The sequence below is a fragment of the Lathamus discolor genome, chromosome 1 (assembly GCF_037157495.1).
Source record: "Lathamus discolor isolate bLatDis1 chromosome 1, bLatDis1.hap1, whole genome shotgun sequence".
In the NCBI taxonomy this organism is placed as follows: Eukaryota; Metazoa; Chordata; class Aves; order Psittaciformes; family Psittacidae; genus Lathamus; species Lathamus discolor.
In genome coordinates, this window is record NC_088884.1 from 17,481,678 (window position 1) to 17,494,619 (window position 12,942).

The 12,942-nt window shown below is 41.7% G+C and overlaps 1 protein-coding gene across 4 annotated transcripts in view; it reads left to right on the top strand.

The window, feature by feature from the left end:
- The window catches only part of ST7 (suppression of tumorigenicity 7), a 147,761-nt gene that overhangs the window by 58,945 nt on the left and 75,874 nt on the right, over positions 1 to 12,942 (top strand). Inside the window, exon 1 of one of the 4 annotated variants that reach the window (XM_065699986.1) lies at positions 12,558 to 12,576. The exons of the other annotated variants lie outside the window; for them this stretch is intronic. The gene's annotated coding sequence lies outside the window, so the exon portion shown is untranslated. Of the gene's footprint in view, positions 1 to 12,557; positions 12,577 to 12,942 lie in introns of those variants that run through there. 4 annotated transcript variants of the gene reach the window in all.

Here is a 12,942-nt window from a genome sequence, read left to right on the forward strand (position 1 = left end):
TGGCAATGTGAAAATGACCATCAAAGCTGTAAATAAAAAAACAAACCAACCCCAAAACCACACCCAAACAAGGGAACTGCTCTGTGCCATTTTGCTTTTGTTACTTCCCCCACTAAGGCATGCATGCGCTTGTGCTTGCATTCACACATGAATCATATCATAAAAGTCTATGTAAAAGTTGCATAACAATTATGTAAGGAAAAAAGGGTGCCCTGAAGGGAGCAGAAGAATGGTCTCCCTGTGGTGGCACGAGAGGACTTTCTTTGAACAAGAAGTTCTCATATCTCAGTAGGGTTCTTTGGAAAAGTTCCTGCGGTGGCTGGCTTGCTCCCAGCATCTGCAGCATGATGGCTGTCCAGAAAAGGCAGCAGTACACAGAGAACAGTAGCAAATTATTATTCTTTAACTAGTATTTCATTAGTAAAAAAGTGCCGTGGAGCAGAGTGTGTTAACACCAAATGAACTGAGCAGATGTACAAAATAATGAAATCAGCTCTGAAACAGATGGGTTTTGTCTATCAGGTCTATCTTTCTGGGTGCCCTAAGATCATTCTTGCCTGGAAATAGGGCCCAGATGATGCTTTCCTCTTTTCAATGTATATAACTGTTAATCATAACCAATGCGCAAGAGAAAAGCTATCATCCAAGAACTGTGCATTCTGCTGTAACCACTTAATTATCCCCCTGCATAGCTTACTGCTATAATGCTGACAGCCTTCTGGAGGCAAAATTAGCAAAATGGTTTTACCTGGATGAGACTTTGTGGAGTTGTTAACCCTACCAGGGAAATGGCAGAGGCATCAGATTGCTGGGGTGAAATCCTGGTCCTGCTAACGCCAGTAGCAAAACTTCCCATGCTTTCAAGGTGAGTAGATGGGTTTCCCCTGTCACTCTCTTCTCAGATCAACCACTCACTCACTGGTTACTAGCGCTTACCTGTATCCAAGTTTTTCCTTCTAAAATACGAATTTGATGCACACTGCTTAGCAGTGCAGTTTGAGATCTACAGTGGAAAGGATGCTGAAGTGCTAAGCAAAATTTATTAGAAGGGATAATCTCCTCAGACCGTTTGTTAGAGCTGGAAAAAACAAGTAAGTTTCCATACATGCAAGCCTTTCTGAAGCAGAAGTAGTGTCACTTACTCTGGTTTATTTTGCTTTGAGTTATAGAGGCTTTCTTTTGGACATCAGTTTTGGCATCTTCCATGTTGTGGTCTCAGAGCTTTTATGATTGTGGTGGCCTGAAGACAGAAATGAGGTTGAGGTTTGGAAGAATTAGTAATCGCATGGAGGGATGGATGGTGGAAAATAGAGTAAGAGGCCCAAACTTAACTAGAAAAGGCCATTTGGAAGAAATTACAGTCATGTCACTAATTCTTTACCAAATGCCATTCAGTGCATTTGGATACTGAGATCTGTTTAGATTTTCCTGGATTTCTCCTTTTAACTTGTGTGTAATAATGTAACAAATATGGAAGTGTGATGGCAAATTGCAGATATTATAAACATGCTTACTACCAGCAAAATGAGTAATTAGGCAAACACTTGGAGATTTTGGTTGGCAAGAGCTGTCGAGTTCTAATAATTTCTTTCTATACCTGCTTTTAGCTCTGTCTCATGATAGACAAGCACCGATCCACGCACTGCAGATACAAGCAACATACCCTGCATGCTGGTTTTGCATCAGTATTTCCTGTTGCATTGCGAAGTGACCAAAAAAACAGCAACAAAAAAACAACTGGAGTGCTCTGGCCATTCCCAGATTTCCTTGCAAGGAACATGCTTCTGTGTGTGACTTCATTAATAAAATCCCTTTTGCTAGCTATCCAGAAGTTATTCCTCTTTTAGTTTTATATTAAAAACCACCATTATTATGCTGCATTCTAGCAGCTGCAGTTAATCCTGCTTTAGAAAGTGGCTCAGCATGACATGAACATGAGAAATGGAGGAAGGGGGAAGACAGTTGAAGAAAGAAGAAAAAAGGCACATGAAGTTAATTTTGGGTTCTCTAATATATATATTAACAGGTATATATATATTTTAACAGGTGTTTTGGCATTAGAAGGTGGATTATAATAAATCATACCGTTTCACTCTTTGAGTTGTGAGTCAGAAATGAAGTCACTTAAAGTGCAGTACACGTTGTTGATGACATGAACTCTCGCCATGCTGCTGTGTTTGCCCTGAGTGGTGAGTTCAGACACGTGCAGCCACGTGCCCCCAGAAGGCACTGTGCCTGGGTCAAGATACTGTGTGGCATATGATAAGGGAGCAGAGTTAGACATTGAGCCCTTTGACACTCAGCTGGTTTTAACCTCTTCCTTAGTTCGTTCTAAGGGAAGGAGTGCCATGGCTGTCCACTTCCCTGGGAGCGCACCAGAGGAGCTGAGTCTATCAGGATGGGGTAGGAAAAGGCCTAAGAGTTTAACACACTGTTGAAAAATCTCAGAAGAGGAGGTAAAAATAAGGTACGTGCCTTTTAAAAACTACAGAGAGAAGAGAAGGTAAACAGAAGGCAACCTGTGTAACCTGCTCCAGGTGGCCCTGCCTTGTCAGGGGGGTTGGGCTAGATGATCTCCAGAGGTCCCTTCCAACCCTAATGACTCTGTGATTCTGTATTTCTGCATCCATGGGATCTGGAGACAAGGGCACCATAACGCGTTGGTAGGAAGCAGGGTCTCCTTACACTGCTCCTCATGCCGGATGTGTCACCTGGGTAGCATCACCCTGTTAAAGGACCTTGTCCAGAGATGGCCTGCACTGCCTCTTGCCTGCCTTGGCAGACAGCGTGTGGCAATTACTGATTTCAGCTTCTTGGGGCTCCCTTTCAAAGAAGGGCTCAGCCATACAGAGGCAGTGCTGCCCCAGAGGGGAAGGGGCAGCTGTGGCCACCTCATCGGGTTATCCTCACAGAAGAGCGGCCCTCCATGAGCCTCCATGCCTGCACCACACCAGGTGGTACAGAAATCATAGACTTTATTCTTGCAATAGAGCCACGGCAGTGATGCCGTTTCCTTTTCTTTAGCAGGGTTATTTTCCTCCAAGGTTAGGGGAACTTGCAATTCTAAATAGCTGGCTGTATTTCCTGATCATTCCCCCTTCTCCTTCAAATCTGTTTGTTCATCAACCACTTTCTTGGAATTTTTTCCTCGCCTTTTCAGCTGAACTGCAGGGAAATCTGATTTTAGGGAAAGCTTTGCAAAACAATTTACTGAGAAAATAAACACACAAAATTGTTCTGTGGCAGCGGGGACTTTGGTCAGAGATTTTGCCCCTCAGCATTCGTTACACATTCAGTCCATCGTTGTTCACCATATGATTAGATTGTGTAAGGGAGAGTGGCAGCTTCTGCTGAACTCTTCAGAAATGGGTACTGTTGTCTGCTCCTGGCAGAAAAGACACGAACAGATGTTTTGCAAGTCCAGTTCTTTCTCCTTTCTGAGGTTATTTTTGATGCATGCAGATGGGAAAGGACAGGACAGGCTAGGAGGACAGATCTATTGTGTTTTCAGCCAACATTGCAAACTGAAACTTAAGTTGAGCTAGATGACAGCCAGAATGAATAATGTAAAAGTCAAAGGGGAAGGAGCTGCAATGGAGGCAAGCAAGTGGATGCACATTGCAGAAAAGAAGGCAAGAAGAGGCTTTAAAACTACTGCAGCGTGAAAATGTCCTTGTGAGCTGGAAGCTGGTGTTGTGGGGAAATGAACTTACAAACTGCAGGTGTGCCCTGAAGAGATGGAGGAGCAAGTAATTCAGTCCTTTAGACCCAGGCAACCACTTCAGCTAATCTGATGTATGGAGAGCACTTTGGTTTAGACTGATGCTGGCCTCGAGCAAAAAAATCTTAATGAACCCATCTGCTAGCAGAGCCCCTGTGCTTTCCCTGTCAGTTCTGTGGAGTGCTCCTGGTGGTAAACATTTCAAAGAAAGGGAGTATACCTGTGGTGAAAATATTTCTCCCTGCTCAGAGCAAAACAGAGAAAGCAGCAGTGGTCTACACAGAAGGAAGATTGCACAGTTAGTGGCTGTTGATAGAGAATCGCAGGCTTGTTTCATTTTATTTCTTGATTTTTCTTTTTGTTGCTGATTTGATTTTATTGGTAAGAATTTGGCAGAAATTGCTTACTTCTATATGAAATAAGCATGAAACCGCAGGATACGAATTGTTTTCTCTTTGCAGCCCATCTGAAGGCAAGCTGAGCTGCTTGGTATCAGTGTGCTCTGCATGGCAGGGAGGTTCTCCAGCCCCTGAGAACATCCTGGGCCACTTCAGTGAAGAGGCCTCTCCTTACCGACTCCTCAGGGGCTTGTTTTCAAACACCCAGGCACACGCTGTAACTCAGATTTAATTATGCATTTGAATATCTGTGCTACATGTTTGCTTGTAATTTTGCCTCAGTGATGCTCATCTTCTTCTATAGCATTCACCTGCATTTCCCGAAACTCCAGTATGGGAAAACGTCTGCAGCATTTTGTGGCACTTCAGCTCTCCTGACATACGTCAATGCAGTCAGCGTTTTCTCACAGCTGAACAGCATCCACAGCAGTGGGACTGGCAGATGGGGCAAAAAGAGCTTTGTTACTCTGAACAATGCCCTCTTGCCTTCCTTTTTTGCTTTACCTCACAGGAGCAATCAGGCATAGGATTGAAAATGTTTCCTTGCTTTTGAAAACCAGTAAGAGCAACATACTTAAAATAGCAGCAAAACCTGCTGCAAACTGTCAGCCCACCTCTGGTGTGAGACGAACTGATCTCTGAAGGATTTACCTAGCTGGCAGTGTTAAATTAACTTGGGAAAACTGACAATATTAACTTGGGAAAACTCCTACAGGAAAAAAAAGAGAATACAGCTTTAGGGAAAAGATAATGACCCTGTGGCGTTCAGTTAATTATCCAAATTATGCATGTACTTCGTGAGCAATGGACCTGGAGTAGTTTCCTCAGGAGTCTCACTTCAGAGCAAAAGGAAACCATCATTTTGGAGAAGTCTAAAGCCTATTATAACATTTCCAATTAAAGAGGTGCATTTTGCCCACAAAGCCGTATTCATAAGTCTCAGGTTAAAAATCGCTGGATTTATATATTTAATCTAAAAATTGAGTATCTTCAGGGCAAAGGACTTGTTAATAGGAAAAAGTGTTACGTTTTACTGAGAAAAGGTGAGTCTTTCGGGAAACGGTTAATTTAATATTTCTTTGTTGATGCATTCATGCAGAAATAAACAAATCTTGCCCCACTGCATGTCAGCTAAAGACATTTTCTAGTGCAGCTACAAAATGGTGATGTCTCTTGATACCATTTCAAGCTCACAGACCTATTGGCATCTCCTGCCTTTGGCTTCTGATGCTGGTATCAACTCTGGGCTTGGCTTTGATGGTGAGCTGTCATACATATTAGGACATTGTGCTCTTTTGTTCAGGCAGCAATGCTTTAATAAGCCCAGATGGTTTTCCTTAATTCCCCTTGATGTTGATGTCTCCTGTTTTCAAAGTTTTGGATCTTTCTGCTCAGTGGCAGCTCTTCACCATGTGAAATATTAATCACGTAATATGAAAAAGAGCTCTTCAAGAGACCATTCCCTAATAGTGCTAATGTTGCTGGAGCTCAGAGAAACTCCTTTGGGGAGCTTTTTTTCTTCTTCAAAAGTAGCAAAGAAAACAGGGAGATAGTAGCAAAATACAGGGAGACCCAAGCTCAACACTTAGATAACTAAAATATGTGAAGTCTTCACTTTTCCTGCGGTAGGGAGGTTTTAAGCCTGAAAAACTTAGTTTTTAGTTCTAATCACCTTTACATACCTTCTCATGCTCTGCTTCATCTTCAAAACCCATTATATAATAAGGGCAGGTGAGTCTACTTCATGGACCACCATAGTGTAAGCCATTTTATCCTGGGACAGGCTGTACCCAGATCAGGTCTGCCGGAAAGCATTAAATGAAATACCTTCCTTTGAATATAATCAGCTGTTTTCTGTAAAGCCTTCTTGGCTTGGAGGATGACATTACCAGAAATGGTCCTTGGAGAAGGCCAGAACAATTTACTTTGCTGATGCTTAGGCAGGTGCTATGTAGAAGTGAAGAAACCAACAGGGGAGCCGTAGGTGACTGCAGAGATGTCTGCTGCTTCTGCACACAAAATGTTACTTAGGTTCCTTCACAAAGTACAGGCAGGGAACCCAGGCCCGAAAACATTGCATTGTAAGACTTGCAGGCAAGCCAGCCATAAAGCTAAGACCAGAAGCCAAGCTCTATTGCAAATTCCATGTTGCTGTGGTATTATATATCCCTAAGCGCATCTCTCTAATGGGCACTTGTAGCCAGAAAGTCAGCTGCCCTTCTCTTGGTGGTATTTCGTGCTTTGAATAATGAGCAATAAGGGTTTTGTTGGTCATTTAAATACCACAATCCAAGCACTTAAACACACTTAGCAGGTTCCAAATCTCCCTGTTTCTGAGCCAAGTGGCATTTTGAAAAGCATTAAGTTAAGTAGCCGCTCACAATAATTTTGCATTCCCTCTTTGAGCTTTCTGTACCAGAGCCCACTTTGAATGTATTGCTGTATTGATTTTGGTATTCTGCCATTCTCAAAGTTTTCTTCTGGATTTTTCCATTGAAGCAGTTGCTCACTCACATGTGTGTGTTCAGAGGGGAATCAGCTCCACGTGCTGAACACTTGGAGATGACTTTCCTATTGCTCTTCCTCAAGGATTAGATGGGAATCTAGTGCCTAACCACATGCATAGAGAAACCAGGCAGCGGACGTGAGGTCCCCAGTTGTTGAATATTTTAGCTGGTGTTTCAGCCCCCCAAAAAATCAGAAGCTTTTGTTACTGCATCAAGAGAAAACATGGCAAGCTTTAGCTCCAAAGGCAGTTTTTCCAGCGTGATCTGAGTAGACCAACTTAAAGGACAGCTGACAAAAATCCCAATGCAGTGATTAACATAATTAACCAGCAGTATCTGAGGATTAGCATAGCCGTGGTTACTAGTGCTAGGTGCAGTAATGTGAACAGAAGAGGAACAAGCAGGTGCAAGAAATTCCCTGCATTCTGACAGGCTGTTTTGCAGCTCAGCCTTCTCTGGTCACCCGGTGCAGCGATGAAGTAGCTTTCAGTTGTGTTTGGAAGTGAATACAGGCAGTGGTGTTTGCTCAGTGCTCAGCTTTTACTGGCCCTTGGGGAATGGAAAGCTGGGCTCCCGATGTTCGTCTCACCTCAGTGACTCACTGCCTGCCTGACCAAACTTTCAAAACCAGTTTCTAATTGCAGACACTCAATTTGAGCCATCGTGGCCTGAGTTTTGAGGAACTCAGAGTTCCCATAGCTCAAGTCAGAGTCAAGGGGGAAACTTGCAGAGAGGGTCTTCAGCCATTACCTGTTTGTTTTGAGACCCTCATCTGCATGATGCAGTGGAAAGGAAGGGCAGCCCTGCTGCCTGGCCATGCTTCTGGCATGTCCTCCCTTTAGCTCAGCATTTTTCTCACAAAAACCCAAGACATAGCCTGGTAATCACAAGGAGATTTTGTATTTTTAAGCTGCTTTCTGCATTGTGGTATCTGGAATCTAGCTATAGTTTGATATAGAATGATATACAGAATATTTCCCTGGAGTTATTTACTAAAATGTGGGGTGCACTCTACAGCCCCTAGATGTCCAGCTGGAGAATTTAGACAGGTAAGTGGGCATTTACTGTCACAGGTTCCAGGCTGGACCTAAACGTGGGAGTTTCCCAACACAGCTTTGAATTTTCTAGTTAGAGCCAATACAGTACCTGAGTGGATCAGCAACAGGGGTGAGACACGGGTATAGTAAGTCCTGTACAGTGTTATTTCTCATACAGCCTTGTCTATCAGATGTTCTCCATTTGGCTAATTTAGTCTGGTGCTTTTCACTTCTCTCTCCACGCTGTTTGGTTTTAGAGGAAAAAAGATAAGACAGTAACAGGGAGTGCTGGGGTTAGTGTATTTGTGTTGTGTTTCTGAACAGCCTGACTGCTGCGGCAGGTTGAGTGACAGTTCTGCGCAGCAGTAACCTCACCCGCTTCTGCCTGCGAGTCCTGCCCTACTCTTTCTGTGGTCCCTCCTACCTTCATGAGGAGACCTGCCTCTGAAAAGACTTGTAATTTTAAACAGAAGGAAGGAAAATCAAAGAAGACACTGTTGGACAGAATGCTGTTTCAGTTGTTTTTCAGCCAGGTCAGCCACAGCTTGTGTTTGGAATTAAACCCACCAAATATTCAGTAAGAAAAATAGTGGGTGTCTTGCACTGCCTTTTCTCCTGGGATTTCATCAAAGGGTACATTAAATAACATTATATTTAATGAGGTACTCTTAAGTGGCATTGTATTTGTCTTCTTGTGAAACAGTACAAGCTTTAGAACTATGGACAGTCCAGTTTTGTCTAACAGACACATGAGACCTTTGGAGGAAATTGCACTGGAGAGAGATTCACTGCCTCTAGGGACAGGAGGACCAGCCCATGTTTTAAAAGTCTTAACTTCATGCTATACATCCATAAGGCTGTGCGAGAAGGGTGTTCCCTCAACCTTCAGTGTGCCATTTGCCATGCGTTTGGTTAGACATTCTCTAGAGCTCACTCTACTGAAAATCTTTATAATGCAAAATTCTCCCCCAAAAGTTTATCTCCTCATCAGTCAGGTCCTGAATGCAGATTGCAGCTCTCTCTAGAGTTACTACAGAGCCTTTTCCATTTTAATAACTTTTGGGTGTCCCAAGAGACTGATAGGCAATGTAAATTATACAGCACTTGTCAAACCTGCTCCTATGCTTTCTTCGAAATACCCAGAATGGAGGCAGAGAGGTAAAACTTTTCTACTTAACTTGTCTTCTTGTCCATTTGGTATGATTACTCTGTGTGTCAGCTTTAAGAATGCTTAAAATGGGAAAGTTGATTATTAGATACAGAAGAATAATCAATCACATGTAACGCAAAATTATATTTTCCCTTCTTTTTGTGTTGCATTACTCAGACCATCAGTTACTGGGGAAGAAATCCCTGCCTCATATAGAAATTTATTTTAAGTAGAAATTTCTCATAGAAGAAAAAATGGCATAAACATCCTATTGATTTTGTAAGTAGGAAGCACAGATGAGTTTTCAATGATGGGATAATGATATTAGCTATTGTAGACCTCCAGGGAGTTTTCATGAGGTTGGTGGCTCTAATTAAGAAAATGTTTTCCAGTCACCTCTATTCCAAGAAGCCCCTTGCAAATTTCTTGCATGCAAAGAGATCAGGATCTTAGAGACTCTCAAGATAGATGTGCTATATAGAATGAGGCTATCAAGGTTAGAACAGAAATGTCTGGAATGGAATATTTCTCCAGAATTTAAAAGAAAAGAAAAATCTATCTGAAAAATAGAAAAAAAATTAGTCAAGATGCAAATTTCAGCCATATTTTCTGAACTTTTTTCATTGCTGACACAATTTTTTTGGATGCACAAACCATGATGATACTTGTCTTTGTATGCCTATGAATGCAACACACAAGCAAAGATGGAAGATGTGACACTTATCTGTAGGTTTAGTGCAAGTATCAAATCCTGCCTGGAACAAAAGGAGGCTGCAGGGCAGCTGAGGATGCTTTGTTCATGTGCCTCTTTTTGTCTTAGCATGGGAATAGCTCTTCCGAGAGAGGTTCCTGGATAATGGGAGTCAATGGGATGTTTTCTCTTTTGTGGAATGCCAGTAGTTGGTAGTGAAAACTGCATGATTTATCTCTGGAGAGTAGATTAGTCTTTGTTATCTGAGGCACTGGAATTAATCACTGTGGCAAACTTTTAGTTTAGGGTATTCTTTAGACAGCTAATGAACCAAAATCAAGAAGATTTAATGGAGCTCTTACCTCCCTGAGTGTTGCATGAAAGAAGAGGGCAAAACTTACCCTGTTCCATTGAGAGAACTTTGCTGATCTGGCACTTAGAACAAAAGCCATTAATTGTCTTAAATGACTCCAGATAATGAGGCTTAGTAATTGGCTTTTGTTTTAATACAGCTTTGAAAGACTAAACCCCATAAATCTGTGTAATGCCTCAGAATAAGCAACAGTTAAGAGGCAGGTTTGACTTCACAAATAGTGCCTGTCCAAACTGGATAAAGCTGTATCAGTTCTGTTACATGAATGATCTCTAACATAGTTGATGTTAAGAATAATTTTAAAATATGGATTTGTTTGGGCACTTGGAGGTACAGAGCGGAAGTAAGGTAATTTTGTTGCAGTGCGTGGGTACAGTTTTGCAATGAAATACATTATTACTGATTTCCAGTAGAACCCAATTGTGTGCCTTAAATTGAAGAGTTAAAGGTCTTAAAATACCTGATAAAGTGTGCAACTGCTGTACTCTTAAGTATAAAAACAGTATACTCCTGCTTTCTAAGTGTGTATCTGAAAGAAGGTAGATGGCTGTGCACGGTGATAACTCTGCGGTCACATGTAAGGCCACCTGGGAATGCATCCTTACTTGACTGTAGCATCACGTCAGAATTTCCCTTGCTTTTTTGTTGGGGAAATTGCTGATTCACACACATGCTGATGCGTATGTTATTAGAAAAGAAAGCCAAAAGCTAACTAGGAAGGTGCTTTCTGCAGTAACTGGGCTGTCTCTGCCTACAAACACACCTTGTAGCATTGCAGAGTGAAGAAAATCCCCCATCCCAAGTCTGAGAGCACTTCCTCATCCAGTGCAATGCAAGTGAAAATTAAGACAAGGACTTACGTTTCTTGAAACTTTAAAATCTTCAGGGGAGTTGTGTAACAACAGCATTTCAAATCAAGTGGCAAGCAGCCTGATTTTAGAAGTGAGATTGAAAGTGTTGTAAGACAATTTGATGAGGAACCAAACAACAACCTGATTTTACACATCCACAGCTCTGAAAATCCAAATACTAATATCTCTACTCAGTACGTCATTGCTCATCCTTCATGCCTCACACTTACTTGGCCCACTTCCTCCCTTCCACCTGTACATATTAATACCAGGAGGCTGCTTTTAGCATTAGGACACTGTGGTGATCATAAAGAAATGTACGGTAGTTAGTCCCTGACAGTTAAGGGCTCTAAGGTCCCAGGAAATGGTTTCTCCCGTTTAAATGGAAATGCTGGGCTGGTTTTTTTGTTTTGGTTGGGAGGGCAGTTTTTGGGGGTGTTTTGGGTTTTTTTAATGGGTTTTTTGCTGCCAATATATTAGCAAATATTTGTGTTCATGCATCATGCTCTGCAGTTAACAGGAACTGTGTCATTAACTCATGTCACCACCACATTGTGAAAGTAGAAGCAAATGTCCTTGTCCCTTGGCAGGGGGCAACTGGGTAACAGCAAATTTACATTATAATGGCGGCTTTCATGGGGGAAAGTTGATATTTTTTTCTCCATACTTTTATTCTCCCAAAATCCACAAGGTGGGGAGTTCATGACCTCAGACAGATGGAATAGCAGAATACCATGCTTGAGTCTAGCAATCCTAACTGGTTTTAGTGTTTGAATTCGCAAGAGAGATGTTTTTCTTTGGGTAGCTGTGCTGTGTCCGGTGCCTGTATGTCCAGGTACATTGTTACCAAGGAATAACTTGCTGACTGTATCTTTTCCTAAATGACCGAAGCTATTAGTGTTGATAGTCTTCTCCCAGTGAAAAGGTACTTCTGAATTGCAAGACATCTTTTGTAAAACAAAAATAGCCTGTATTCACGTTCATGTTGCATGTGTCATTTCTTGTGTGTCTTTTTTGCCTTTGCTGTTCATGTCTCTGTCTCCTTTCTAAGCATGTTAATTTTTATGGCCATTCATTTTTTTCATTTTGTTTTAACTCATCTCTATATTATACTTGTCTGTCTCTAATCTGGTTTTATTTTCCCTTTCCCAAGTCACAGTAGTGCCTAAGTTGTATTTTGTCATCCAGATTTGGTTGCCTTGACTCACCTCTTAAGTCCTTCTGCCCTCAGTTCTGTGACCATTCCTACTCACTCCCCTTTTAACTGTGGTAAAGGTATTCTGTTGAAAGCGAAAAGCTACATTTAAGATGTGGAAACATGGAAGAAAGTGTGGTGGTCTTCAGTCCAGAAAGGTCTATTTCATTGATTAGAAATACCTGTGAGGGCAGAACTTTGATTATGCACAACTGTACAGTTAATCAAAGTTCATTATTTTTCGCAAGTAATAGGTGGCTTTTGGCACATCACCATTTTCTCTCGCTTAGGCTCTAATCCAGCATTCGCTGAGAGCAACAGACTGCTTCACTGGCTGGTTAGCTTAGGCTCCAGACTTCTGAATGTGGTTGAACAAAGTGAGTGGGCATCTGGATTTCCTTGTGCATAGCACACAGACACCCTGCATGGACTGGCCACATGTTTGTTTCTGAGTGACAAATGTTTTCAAGTTTTGAAACCAGATCTAGAGAAAAGGCCTTACAGGAGGAAGCTGCGTAGCATTTACAACAAGTAAAAATGAAACTCACTCTGCAGCATTCTTAAACTTCTGAATGCTTACTTCTTCTTTGCTAATTATTCAAGAAGTCTGAAGAAGTCAAAACAATCTTGGTAGCTTCCCAGGGAAACCCCTGGTAAGTGGTAAAAGTTTGTGGGCTTGGTGTTTTGGGTTGTTCTTTTATTTTCTTCTTTTTTGCTGAGACACCTGAGACAATACACTGCACTGGCTTTAAACCTGGTGGGGATTGTATTTATATTGAGCTGGAGGCCATCATAGTATATAATGCATAATTCAGCCTGACCCTAGCATGTTTTCCCAAAAGTGTATTGTTAACATTCTTAAGAAAGATGGGTTGAGGATTCAAAAAGATAATGTATAAATGGTTCAATTAAATTCAAGATTATGCAGCACTTCCTACTCAGGGGAAGTTTATATATTTATTAAAGTAAGTTTATTCATTTTTGTTTTGCCCTCTTTGCTGACAGTTTGGTAGAAGAGT